General features: G+C 48.8%; 1 protein-coding gene and 1 long non-coding RNA gene across 2 annotated transcripts in view; one reads left to right on the top strand and one right to left on the bottom strand.

The window, feature by feature from the left end:
• The window catches only part of LOC140396565 (uncharacterized), a 49,296-nt gene extending 38,319 nt beyond the window's left edge, over nucleotides 1–10,977 (top strand). Inside the window, exon 3 of the long non-coding RNA XR_011936571.1 lies at nucleotides 10,715–10,977. This is a non-coding gene — a long non-coding RNA (uncharacterized lncRNA). The remainder of the gene's footprint in view (nucleotides 1–10,714) is intronic.
• Nucleotides 1–12,586, bottom strand: part of LOC140396564 (potassium voltage-gated channel subfamily KQT member 1-like) — a 231,915-nt gene that overhangs the window by 13,764 nt on the left and 205,565 nt on the right. The window lies entirely within an intron of this gene.

Below are 12,586 nucleotides of genomic sequence, written 5' to 3'. Positions count from 1 at the left end.
ATGCGTGAGTTATGGACTGCTGGGACACTCGACAGTGGATTGTTGGTTACCTGCTCGAACCGAGCATAGAATGCATTGAGTTCATCGGGGAGGGGTGCGCTGCTGCCAGAGATACTGTTCGGCTTCGCTTTGTAGCCCGTTATGTTGTTTAGTCCTTGCCACAACCGCCGAGAGTCTGTCTGTGACTCTAGCTTGGTTTGATATTCTCTCTTGGCATCTCGGATGGCTTTGCGGAGGTCGTACCTGGATTTCTTGTATAGGTCAGGGTCGTCTGACTTGAACGCCTCGGATCTGTCCTTCAGTAGGGAGTCAATCTCGCGATTGAGCCATGGTTTCCGGTTGGGGAACGTACGTACTGCTTTCTTTGGCACGCAGTCGTCCACACATTTGCTGATGAAGTCTGTGACGGTGGTGGCATACTCATTTAAGTTGGTCGCTGAGTTCTTAAATATGGACCAGTCCACTGTCTCTAAGCAGTCACGTAAGAGCTCTTCTGTCTCCTCGGACCAGCACTGCACAACCTTCTTAGCTGGATTCTCCCGCTTGAGTTTCTGCTTGTATGCCGGGAGAAGGAGATCCGTCTTATGGTCTGATTTCCCAAAGTGCGGTCGGGGGATGGAACGGTAGGCGCCCTTGATTTTTGAGTAGCAGTGGTCAAGAGTGTTGTCGCCCCTGGTGGGACAGGAGATGTGAAATATTGGCAGTACACTCTTGAGGTTGGCCTTGTTGAAGTCTCCGGCCACGATGAACAAGGCCTCCGGGTGTTCTGTTTCGTAGTTGTTTATTACTGTGTATAGTTCGTCCAGCGCCTTCCTCACTACTGCCTGGGGTAGGATGTAGACCGCTGTGATAATGGCTGAATCCAAGTGGAAGGTAGTATGGGCGGCACTTCACGGTCAGGTATTCCAGGTCTGGGGAGCAGTAGGTCGCCAGGGTCGCCACATCCAAGCATCAGGAGGAGTTGATGAGGAGGCAAACCCCTCCACCCTTCGCCTTGCCTGATGATGCCGTGCGGTCCGCCCGGTGAATTGAGAAGCCTTCAGGTTGTATGGCACAGTCCGGTGAGGTGGGGGTGAGCCATGTCTGTGTGAAACAGAGCACACAGCAGTCTCTTACTTCCCTCTGAGAGGTAAGTCTGGCGTTACGTTCATCCAGCTTGTTTTCGATCGTTTGGCCGTTTGCCAGGATTATGCAGCAATCGGAAGTCTGATGCATCCCAGGACCCAGCTGGGTCCCAGTTAGATGTCGAGCCTCTGGACCAGGTTATCTTGGAGTTGATGCAGAAACTTAAGCTGCGGCTGAGATTCAGAGGGGATGTCAGCGACAAGCCAGCGGGTCCATCCTCCCAAAGGCTATGGACGCAGGAGATGGCGGCGCCAATGTTTGGCACCGAGGCCAACGCTGCTAGGTGACCACGGTGGAAAGCCTGGAGCACGTCAGCAGCGTGAGTGGTGGTGTCCAAGGCATCGCTCAGTTAGTGAGCAATGGCTGAGTGCCGCGACAGCATGTTCTGCTCGATGGGGGACTTGTCCTTGATGTAGTGGACCTTGCCAAGGCACTGCAGAGCATGTCCCAGTCTCAGGTGGGCTAGGCAGCAACACTTGCCCACAACATGGCACGTCTACCCATGGGAATCCACTTGGGGGCTGTGGAGTGCTCACATAACTAACATTGCCAATTCCCTATTTGCAATAATCTTCAGCTGTGCAGCCCCTGCACTGGAGGGAGATGGGCTCAGTTCCCGTGGGTCCAACAGGCCAAACTCCTGGATTGTCTATACCCATAATGGGGGCAATTGCCACGGACAGGGTGACAGGGTTCTGTCCTGGGGGTGTTTGGTGGAACGGACAAGCAGAAACTGAAGTTGCCCCCGTTATGGGTATACACAATCCGGGGGTTTGGCCTGTTGGATCCGCGGGAACTGAGCCCATCTCCCTCCAGCGCAGGGGCGACCTCCCATCCACCACGGGCAACTGACCCCCCCCCTCGGACTGGGCCCGACCCCTTTAGGGGCCCCAGGCTAATTGCCCGATTTCGAAGATGGCTACTCACCTCCTCCGATCCCCACATTGCCATCATGTGGAGATGCCGCTGTTGGACTGAGGTGGGCACAGTAAGAAGTCTTACAACACCAGGTAAGTCCAGCTTCACTCACCTGAGGAAGGAGCTGCGCTCTGAAAGCTAATGATTCCAAATAAACCTGTTGGACTTTAACCTGGTGTTGTAAGACTTCTAACTGTGCCTACATTGCCATGGCGCTAGTTTTATGGTTTTAAATAGATGTGCTAAAGGGCACCCACACGACTGCTCGCTGGGGAGCTGGTTAGATCAAGGGAAGCCGTTCAATAGGGGGCCCTCCCCATTAATGAGATGAAGATTGGCCTTAATTGGTGATAATTGTTTCTCGCCACTTCACAGCGGAATCCGGATTTCGCCAATGGGAGCGGGCCAGTTCGATCAGAAACCGATCGGCGGCCGGCGCAGTTCCCAATTTCGACCTCTTCCGCGATCTAACCGGCTCGCGTGGATTTGACGTTAGATGATGCCCCCTATTCTTTCAAAGGTTAAAAGAATGATTGAGACTGGGTGGCGTTACGAGAAGAGGCCTGACTTTATTCGTTGGGATGGGTTAATATGCGAGGATGGCCTGATTCTGCGGGGAATACGAATGCTCATTCTCCTCTTAGAAGTGCTTGTTACCAGACTGGGGATGTCCAGAAAGCAATTTTCAAATCCCAAATTGGGAAAAGTAATGGGTTGGATTGTATGCACCTCCACCCGCAGGTGTGAGGGAATGGGGGGCACCTAAAATCTAGCGAGTGACTTTCCCCTTGCCTAATCACTCACCCCCACCTGACCTGTGTGAAAATCTCTGGGGAGCAGGAGATGACTATGCAATTAAACGCCACATAAGGTCTCATCCTGCCATCACTGGTATTTTATTTGTGAACGGCCATCGCGCAACAATCACCAGGCAGGAATGTTCCCTTCCAGTCGGGGAACACTTCAGCAGTCAAGGGCATTCAGCCTCTGATCTCCGGGTAAGCGTTCTCCAAGGCGGCCTTCAGGACGCGCGACAACGCAGAATCGCCGAGCAGAAACTTATAGCCAAGTTCCGCACACATGAGTGCGGCCTCAACCGGGACCTGGGATTCATGTCGCATTACATTCATCCCCCACCATCTGGCCTGCGAAATCCTACCAACTGTCCTGGCTTGATACAATTCACACCTCTTTAACCTGGGGTTACCCCATCTCTGGATCTGTAAAGATTTAATCACCTGCTAATGGTCGCATTCCAAGCATTGCTTGGCATCTTTGAATTTGTCTATATATGTGTTTCTGGAACAGACCTCTTCATTCACCTGAGGAAGGAGGAGCGCTCCGAAAGCTAGTGACATCGAAACAAACCTGTTGGACTTTAACCTGGTGTTGTAAGACTTCGTAGTGTGCTCACCCCAGTCCAACGCCGGCATCTCCACATCATTTTATTTGACAGCAGGGGTCAGTCTCTGCAATGCTGGATACCCAGCAGCCATGGCTGTGCTGGCTGGTTTCAGGCAACTGGTGGTGGCGAGGGGGGGAAGAGCACCTCCTTTGCAGGTTCCTTGATCCCATTGGAGGCGTGGAGGTGATCCCACTTTTAACCCTCTCCCCTGGCCTCTTGTACCTGGCCCCCCATCCCCTCACCTCAACCCCCATTGCTGGGGCTAGATTGGCAGGCTCCGGTGAGACCTCACATCCTGGCCTAACCTGGGCTCCCCAGAATTGGGGACTGCCTGTAATGTCCTCACCTCTAGTGGCACTGCTGGGACTACAGGGTTGTGGCCATCTGATTGGCCAGCAGTTCTATCCCGAGAGTGGTGGAGGGGGAACTCTTATCTTGAAACATTTAATGCTGCTCCCAGCGTCACATTACTGCTGGGCAGTTTTTGGAATTGGGAGTAGGCCCACCACCTATGTTTTAGCTGGGCCGGGGAGGGGAGACAGGAGAAAAATCCAGTCTGTTCCACATTAGTGCATAGCCATTGGGGGCAATGTGGGGAGCCATTAATTCATACCTCTGCTGAGGTAAAATTGCTGGAAAAGGGTTATTCATACAGATCATGTCTCGTACCTTTTCGTTGATCATTTGCCCACCTGTCTGCACCACGAGGCTTCTGGCTTTCTGATTGGCCACCTACACCATTCGGCAAGGCAATGCCAAGTCCAATAATGTCTGCTTTTGAGCATTGTATATCCGAGTGAGTTCCAGCTTCCTGATGGCACCTGGTGACACACACTGGATGGCAAGTGTGCCATGATGGCCCAGTGGTTAGCACTGCTGCCTCATGGGCTGAGGACCCGTGTCACTGTCTGTGTGGAGTTTGATCCTGGCCCCGGGTCACTGTCTGTGTGGAGTTTGATCCCGGCCCCGCGTTACTGTCTGTGTGGAGTTTGATCCCGGCCCCGCGTTACTGTCTGAGTGGAGTTTGCACATTCTCCCTGTGTCTGCGTGGGTCTCACGCCCACAAACCCAAAGATATGCAGGTTAGGTGGATTGGCCGCGCTAAATTGCCCGTTAATTGGAAAAAAAAAGAATTGGGTACTCTAAATTTATTTAAGAAAACAAATTGGGTGCCAATCTTATCTGCAGCCCAATTAGGGGATCTGCATTTTAAAATAGTGTCTCACATCAAAGGTGCAAATTCTACAAAAGTGTAATATCTGGCCCTACCTATGTTTTTGTAAAAGGATGCTTTCTTCCTTCCCAGCAGCCTTCTAATTTCTACTTATGGATTATTAAAAGCCTTGCACATGAGCACACTTTTAATCAACTTCCTGTTGTCGTATTCTTGGTAACAATTTGTTGTTGACATTTGGAACTGCAATGGTTGATGTAGATATTTATAAGTGGAATTTTCAATGTGAACACTTTGCAGTCATGGTGTAATTTTAGGCATCTCACCACTGGTGACATTCAGCACCCCCCTGTTCATGCTCTCGAGCTTCCCTCTTGTTTGGCCTCTGCAGTTGCTTGACCTGCAGCCAGTTTCTAAGCTGCTTCTCCAACCTTCTTCCTTGGCCTGACTTTTCCAAGATTTCCTGCAGCCACGTTGGGTGCTGTACCCTGCTTCCAACCTCCGCTACTGCTCATGATTAAAAACATTACATCATTCTCAGCTCTGGCCTGGAAACCTGAGGGCAGGCCGATTTGCCCAAAGATACATCCCTCCGGGCTCTCCCACACCAATCATGACTCTTCTCAGTGTTCTTCCACATTCCAGAGGCCATTGCTGCCCCAACATTGAAGCGGCATCTCTGTCCCTGGTGCATCACACCAAGGGAGATAAACTAATGTATTTTGCAAGTGATGCAGCTGCAACCACCAATCTCAGTAGAGGGCATTTTTCTTTTCTTATGATATGGAGGAAAAATCAGCTATGTTTCCCACTCCGGAAAATCCGATTCTCCCAAAAATTGTCACTTTGGGCGGGATTGGCGGGATGTTTCCTGCCGGCATTTTGGGTGAGACCAGACCTAGATTCACCTACACTGAAGTCATTTTTTGAGGGCTGGGGAAGTTTCTCACCGGTCAAGCCCACATGTCCAGTGAGGGCGTGATCCACATCGCGACTAGTGCCGCGGGTCAGGTGACTTGCCCGTGGTTTTGCGCCCAAGGCAAAGCCCGATTTCGGCCTCTCCCACAATGCTCCTGGCGGAACAGGATTGGCATCAGGCGCAATGCGGTGGGAAAATGGCGCCCCTCTTGGTAACTCTGATCCTGATGTACATTTACTTGGATGTCAGATGGGGACATTTGTGTTTGGCAGTGATGCCCACTATAATCAGACAGCAAACCAAACTCACTTCTTCAACTCAGGCATCAAAAATTTCCATTTGAGTTAGTTACTAAACAGGAGGAAGGAAAGGCAGAAAATATGAAAAGTAAGCAGCCATTTGAAAACCCAAAGACATCTGTGAGCTATAAAGCAATAGAAAGCACAGCTAATGACATTTCTCTTGCCAAAAGCGTGAATTGAATTTTGTTGTCAGATGGTTGAAATTCATACCTCACAAAAGGCAATGGTAGCCCCCCATTCACGACTGAACAAGAGCAGTTTGTGATTATTATTGAAGAAACCTTTCTTATTGACTTACCAATGTTAAAAAACTGTGGTTCTTGAAATTATACAGCGCGTGATTGCGATATCTGCACTGGGAATATTGCTGCCAGTGCCTTGCAGCACATATGCCTGCCAGAGTTTGTGGAGTCAGTGAGACTCGGTTGCCCTGGGGTAAATGAGTGAAAGTGCCACTGCAAGAGTGTTGCCACCCATCTGCACCTGGTGCCTGAGACCTCAGACAGCTATCCTGTCCTGGCCTGAATCCCATTCTCAACCCTGGCACTGCTACATTTTGAGAGAGGCCTTGGATGCTGGGCGCTCCGAGTGCCTGCCTCATTCTGGCTTCTTTTAATATGCAAACCAGGATCCTAAGATCGCGATTGTGATTTTAGATTGGAACTGACTGATTCGATCCACATTCTGATCAGTCCCAATTTTGAGTGTAAACCAAGACTCAGTGGGTAGCGTTGTGGAAGAGGGTGGGGGAAACATTATTGTTTGAGAAACCCCAGAAGTAAATGCACTGTGTCCACCGGTGGCAACTAGTTCACTATAATTTTACTCCTGATTGTCGGAACTGTTGTCTTTAAAAGACCAGCCCAAAGATGGAATTTGGAGGAGTTGGATTTGGATCCATGGAAAGATGGATTCTAGATGTTCAAAGGCTTTATCCCTGCTTTTATGAAGCTTCCCTTTATATGCTTCTGGGAACTGTTAGAAGCTGGGAAGAGATACGCTTCCCAGCAATGACTGGAAGAAACCTGCTGCTGCTACAAAGAGGCTTGGCTGGAGGGAGGCGGTGTCACAGCAGCATTGTCACTGAACTAGACATCCCTGGCTTAGAATCCCACCGAGTGGCCTCGTCCTGCTCCTAGTTCATACGTTCGGATGAGAGACATGTGCAGTGAGGCAGTGGTGTCGTGGCATTGTCACTTGTCTGATGAACCAGAGACCCAAGGTAAAACTCTGGGGACCCGGGTTTGAATTACGTCAGACAGTGGAAATTTAATCCAATAAAAATCTGGAATTAAAAATCAAATGTTGTCCATGAAACCATTGTCGTAAAAACCCATCTGGTTCACTAATGTCCTTTAGAGAAGGAAACCTGTCATCCTTGCCTGGTCTGACTCCACATCCACAGCAATGTGGTTGATTCTTAAATGTCCTCTGAATGGCCTAGCAAGTCACTCAAGTCAAAGGCGATTAGGGATGGGCAATGCCCAGCCAGCAACACCCACTTCTACATAAAAGAAATGAGGTGACGCTAAAGATCACGTTATTGTGCCACGTTAAACTAGTATGGCAGGGGGGTGGGCACGGGAGCAATAGGTCAGAAGGTGAGAGCATTGAGGGAGAACTAGGGAATAGGGACAGTGTGGCTCTGAGGCAGAGCAGACGGGGAGAAGTTGCTGAACACAGCCGGTCTGGTGGCCTGAAGTGCATATGTTTTAATGCAAGGAGCATTACGGGTAAGGCAGATGAACTTAGAGCTTGGATTACTACTTGGAACTATGATGTTGTTGCCATTACAGAGACCTGGTTGAGGGAAGGGCAGGATTGGCAGCTAAACGTTCCAGGATTTAGATGTTTCAGGCGGGATAGAGGGGGATGTAAAAGGGGAGGCGGAGTTGCGCTACTTGTTCAGGAGAGTATCACAGCTATACAGCGAGAGGACACCTCAGAGGGCAGTGAGGCTATATGGGTAGAGATCAGGAATAAGAAGGGTGCAGTCACAATGTTGGGGGTATACTACCGGCCTCCCAACAGCCAGCGGGAGATAGAGGAGCAGATAGGTAGACAGATTTTGGAAAAGAGTAAAAACAACAGGGTTGTGGTGATGGGAGACTTCAACTTCCCCAATATTGACTGGGACTCACTTAGTGCCAGGGGCTTAGACGGGGCAGAGTTTGTAAGGAGCATCCAGGAGGGCTTCTTAAAACAATATGTAAACAGTCCAACTAGGGAAGGGGCGGTACTGGACCTGGTATTGGGGAATGAGCCCGGCCAGGTGGTAGATGTTTCAGTAGGGGAGCATTTCGGTAACAGTGACCACAATTCAGTAAGTTTTAAAGTACTGGTGGACAAGGATAAGAGTGGTCCGAGGATGAATGTGCTAAATTGGGGGAAGGCTAATTATAACAATATTAGGCGGGAACTGAAGAACATAGATTGGGGGCGGATGTTTGAGGGCAAATCAACATCTGACATGTGGGAGGCTTTCAAGTGTCAGTTGAAAGGAATACAGGACAGGCATGTTCCTGTGAGGAAGAAAGATAAATACGGCAATTTTCGGGAACCTTGGATGACGAGTGATATTGTAGGCCTCGTCAAAAAGAAAAAGGAGGCATTTGTCAGGGCTAAAAGGCTGGGAACAGACGAAGCCTGTGTGGCATATAAGGAAAGTAGGAAGGAACTTAAGCAAGGAGTCAGGAGGGCTAGAAGGGGTCATGAAAAGTCATTGGCAAATAGGGTTAAGGAAAATCCCAAGGCTTTTTACACGTACATAAAAAGCAAGAGGGTAGCCAGGGAAAGGGTTGGCCCACTGAAGGATAGGCAAGGGAATCTATGTGTGGAGCCAGAGGAAATGGGCGAGGTACTAAATGAATACTTTGCATCAGTATTCACCAAAGAGAAGGAATTGGTAGATGTTGAGTCTGGAGAAGGGGGTGTAGATAGCCTGGGTCACATTGTGATCCAAAAAGACGAGGTGTTGGGTGTCTTAAAAAATATTAAGGTAGATAAGTCCCCAGGGCCGGATGGGATCTACCCCAGAATACTGAAGGAGGCTGGAGAGGAAATTGCTGAGGCCTTGACAGAAATCTTTGGATCCTCGCTGTCTTCAGGGGATGTCCCGGAGGACTGGAGAATAGCCAATGTTGTTCCTCTGTTTAAGAAGGGTGGCAGGGATAATCCCGGGAACTACAGGCCGGTGAGCCTTACTTCAGTGGTAGGGAAATTACTGGAGAGAATTCTTCGAGACAGGATCTACTCCCATTTGGAAGCAAATGGACGTATTAGTGAGAGGCAGCACGGTTTTGTGAAGGGGAGGTCGTGTCTCACTAACTTGATAGAGTTTTTCGAGGAGGTCACTAAGATGATTGATGCAGGTAGGGCAGTAGATGTTGTCTATATGGACTTCAGTAAGGCCTTTGACAAGGTCCCTCATGGTAGACTAGTACAAAAGGTGAAGTCACACGGGATCAGGGGTGAGCTGGCAAGGTGGATACAGAACTGGCTAGGCCATAGAAGGCAGAGGGTAGCAATGGAGGGATGCTTTTCTAATTGGAGGGCTGTGACCAGTGGTGTTCCACAGGGATCAGTGCTGGGACCTTTGCTCTTTGTAGTATATATAAATGATTTGGAGGAAAATGTAACTGGTCTGATTAGTAAGTTTGCAGACGACACAAAGGTTGGTGGAATTGCGGATAGCGATGAGGACTGTCTGAGGATACAGCAGGATTTAGATTGTCTGGAGACTTGGGCGGGGAGATGGCAGATGGAGTTTAACCTGGACAAATGTGAGGTAATGCATTTTGGAAGGGCTAATGCAGGTAGGGAATATACAGTGAATGGTAGAACCCTCAAGAGTATTGAAAGTCAAAGAGATCTAGGAGTACAGGTCCACAGATCACTGAAAGGGGCTACACAGGTGGAGAAGGTAGTCAAGAAGGCATACGGCATGCTTGCCTTCATTGGCCGGGGCATTGAGTATAAGAATTGGCAAGTCATGTTGCAGCTGTATAGAACCTTAGTTAGGCCACACTTGGAGTATAGTGTTCAATTCTGGTCGCCACACTACCAGAAGGATGTGGAGGCTTTAGAGAGGGTGCAGAAGAGATTTACCAGAATGTTGCCTGGTATGGAGGGCATAAGCTATGAGGAGCGATTGAATAAACTCGGTTTGTTCTCACTGGAACGAAGGAGGTTGAGGGGCGACCTGATAGAGGTATACAAAATTATGAGGGGCATAGACAGAGTGGATAGTCAGAGGCTTTTCCCCAGGGTAGAGGGGTCAATTACTAGGGGGCATAGGTTTAAGGTGAGAGGGGCAAAGTTTAGAGTAGATGTACGAGGCAAGTTTTTTACGCAGAGGGTAGTGGGTGCCTGGAACTCACTACCGGAGGAGGTAGTGGAGGCAGGGACGATAGGGACATTTAAGGGGCATCTTGACAAATATATGAATAGGATGGGAATAGAAGGATACGGACCCAGGAAGTGTAGAAGATTGTAGTTTAGTCGGGCAGTATGGTCGGCACGGGCTTGGAGGGCCGAAGGGCCTGTTCCTGTGCTGTACATTTCTTTGTTCTTTGTTCTTTGTTCCTTGATTCAGTGCAGGTAGCACTTTACTGACGTACCCAGCTCTGGAAAAGTGAACACAGTTACCCTGTTTGCTCCCCCAACTCTGTCCTGTCAAGTCAACTCCTTATATCATTCCTCACAACCACTTTTCTTTCTACGCACTTCCTCTCATCCCCATCTATCCTCTGTTGCTACTCACCCCCATTTTTATGATTCTCTCTGAAGGTCTCTGAAGCTCATATCACCAAATATATTGCGTTGGTCAGGTCATTACACTGACCCATAGCCTGCTCTTTCCCCTGTTGCAGGACAAGAGAGCACTGAACACATGAAGATGGACAGAAGGAGGAATAGAACAGGAGCCACATAACCATAAGGTGATAATAAACGAAACAAGATGCGTTTCAGGTGCCTCTTCAAAACTGGGGTGTCCTTCAGTGGGCCCCTCAATGATCCCCAGCTAACAACTGCAGAGGAGGTGCCCTGGGAATTGTCACATTTCAGAGGCCCGGCAGGCCGTTGGAGATGGAAACCTTACAGCTACCTGGTGACATAATTAAAAACCAATAACCCATATGTCGTGAACACCCTGTCATGCTGATTTGATTTCAACGGTGATGTAAATATGATCATCTTCAGAATGATAAGTTACAACATACTTAGATTGTCAATACAAATTCAGATCCTTTCTATCGCACCATTCGGAGGGTGCAGTATCTGAACACTAGTTCAGATATTTGCAGTTCAGTGTGACAAGTTACACAGAGAGTTGAGTTTTCACCCATGACTCACACTTCACAAGTGACCAAAAACAAACCGAGTTTGTGATGGATTGCCGTCCTTCGTTCATTCTGAGGAATGAATCATTCCAAACAGTGGCTGCCTCCTTGGAGACAAGGGCTACCCTCTGGTGACCCAGCTGTTGACTCCTGCAAGGCAGCCTTGTAGTCAACTGGAGGAGGGACAGATCAGGAGCCACATAACCACAAGTTGATAATAAACCAAACCACTGTGATGCTCAAGATGCGTTTCAGGTGTCTCAACAAAACTGGGGTGTCCTTCAGCGTGCCCCATCAATGATCTCCAGAATGGTTGTAGACTGCTGTGTCCTACACAACATCACACTGCAGAGAGGAGTGGAGCTACAAGAAGAGGAAGGTATTGAATAATCACTATCCTCCTCCTCGCATGGCGCCGAGGACCTGGGTTTGATCCCAGCCCCGGGTCACTGTCCGTGTGGCGTTTTCACATTCTCCGTGCCTGCGTGGATCTCACCCCCACAACCCAAAGATGTGTAGGGTAGGTGGATTGCCCATGCTAAATTACCCCTTAATTTAAAAAAAAAACCTCCTCAGAATAGGCAAGGTGGAGGGAGAAGAGGAGGAGGAACCAGATTGGCCCTGGTGCCTGCAGATGCTTACCTGACTGCCAGAGAAAACTGCAACGGCCTCATCCTAATCTGACAGTGCCATTGGAAAGCCTGTGCCGCTTCTCAAACACAATTCATCCCAACATTCAACAGTCCAAATGTCAACATTCAAATCCTTTCCTCCTCATAAAACCTGATCATATTATTCCTATTAACCAGAATCTTTTGTGATGAAACAAGTTATTGAGAAATATCAGGAAGATTGGATTGGATTTGTTTATTGTCACGTGTACCGAGGTACAGTGAAAAGTATTTTTCTGCGAGCAGCTCAACAGATCATTAAGTACATGGGAAGAAAAGGGAATAAAAGAAAATACATAATAGGGCAACACAACATATACAATGTAACTACATAAGCACCGGCATCGGATGAAGCATACAGGGTGTAGTGTTAATGAGGTCAGTCCATAAGAGGGTCATTTAGGAGTCTGGTGACAGTGGGGAAGAAGCTGTTTTTGAGTCTGTTCGTGCGTGTTCTCAGACTTCTGTATCTCCTGCCCGATGGAAGAAGATCAATGAAACATAAAGATATATTCACTGATTTAGAGAGGGCATATGACCGGGTTCCTAGTGAGGAAGTCTGGAGATGTACTTGAGCTTGTGGAGTTCCTGAGAAGTACATACAACTATTGCACAACATGTCCAAGGAGTATCAGACAAGAGTAATCAACAGTGTGGGGAGAGTGAGAGGTTCAAAGCCAGAGTTGGATTGCAACAAAATCGGCACGGAACCCCTGGTTGTCATCGATAC

The sequence above is a fragment of the Scyliorhinus torazame genome, chromosome 19 (genome assembly GCF_047496885.1).
Source record: "Scyliorhinus torazame isolate Kashiwa2021f chromosome 19, sScyTor2.1, whole genome shotgun sequence".
Taxonomy (NCBI): domain Eukaryota; kingdom Metazoa; phylum Chordata; class Chondrichthyes; order Carcharhiniformes; family Scyliorhinidae; genus Scyliorhinus; species Scyliorhinus torazame.
The sequence above is the reverse complement of the archived record's forward strand: the minus strand, read 5'-3'. Positions and strand labels throughout refer to the sequence as shown.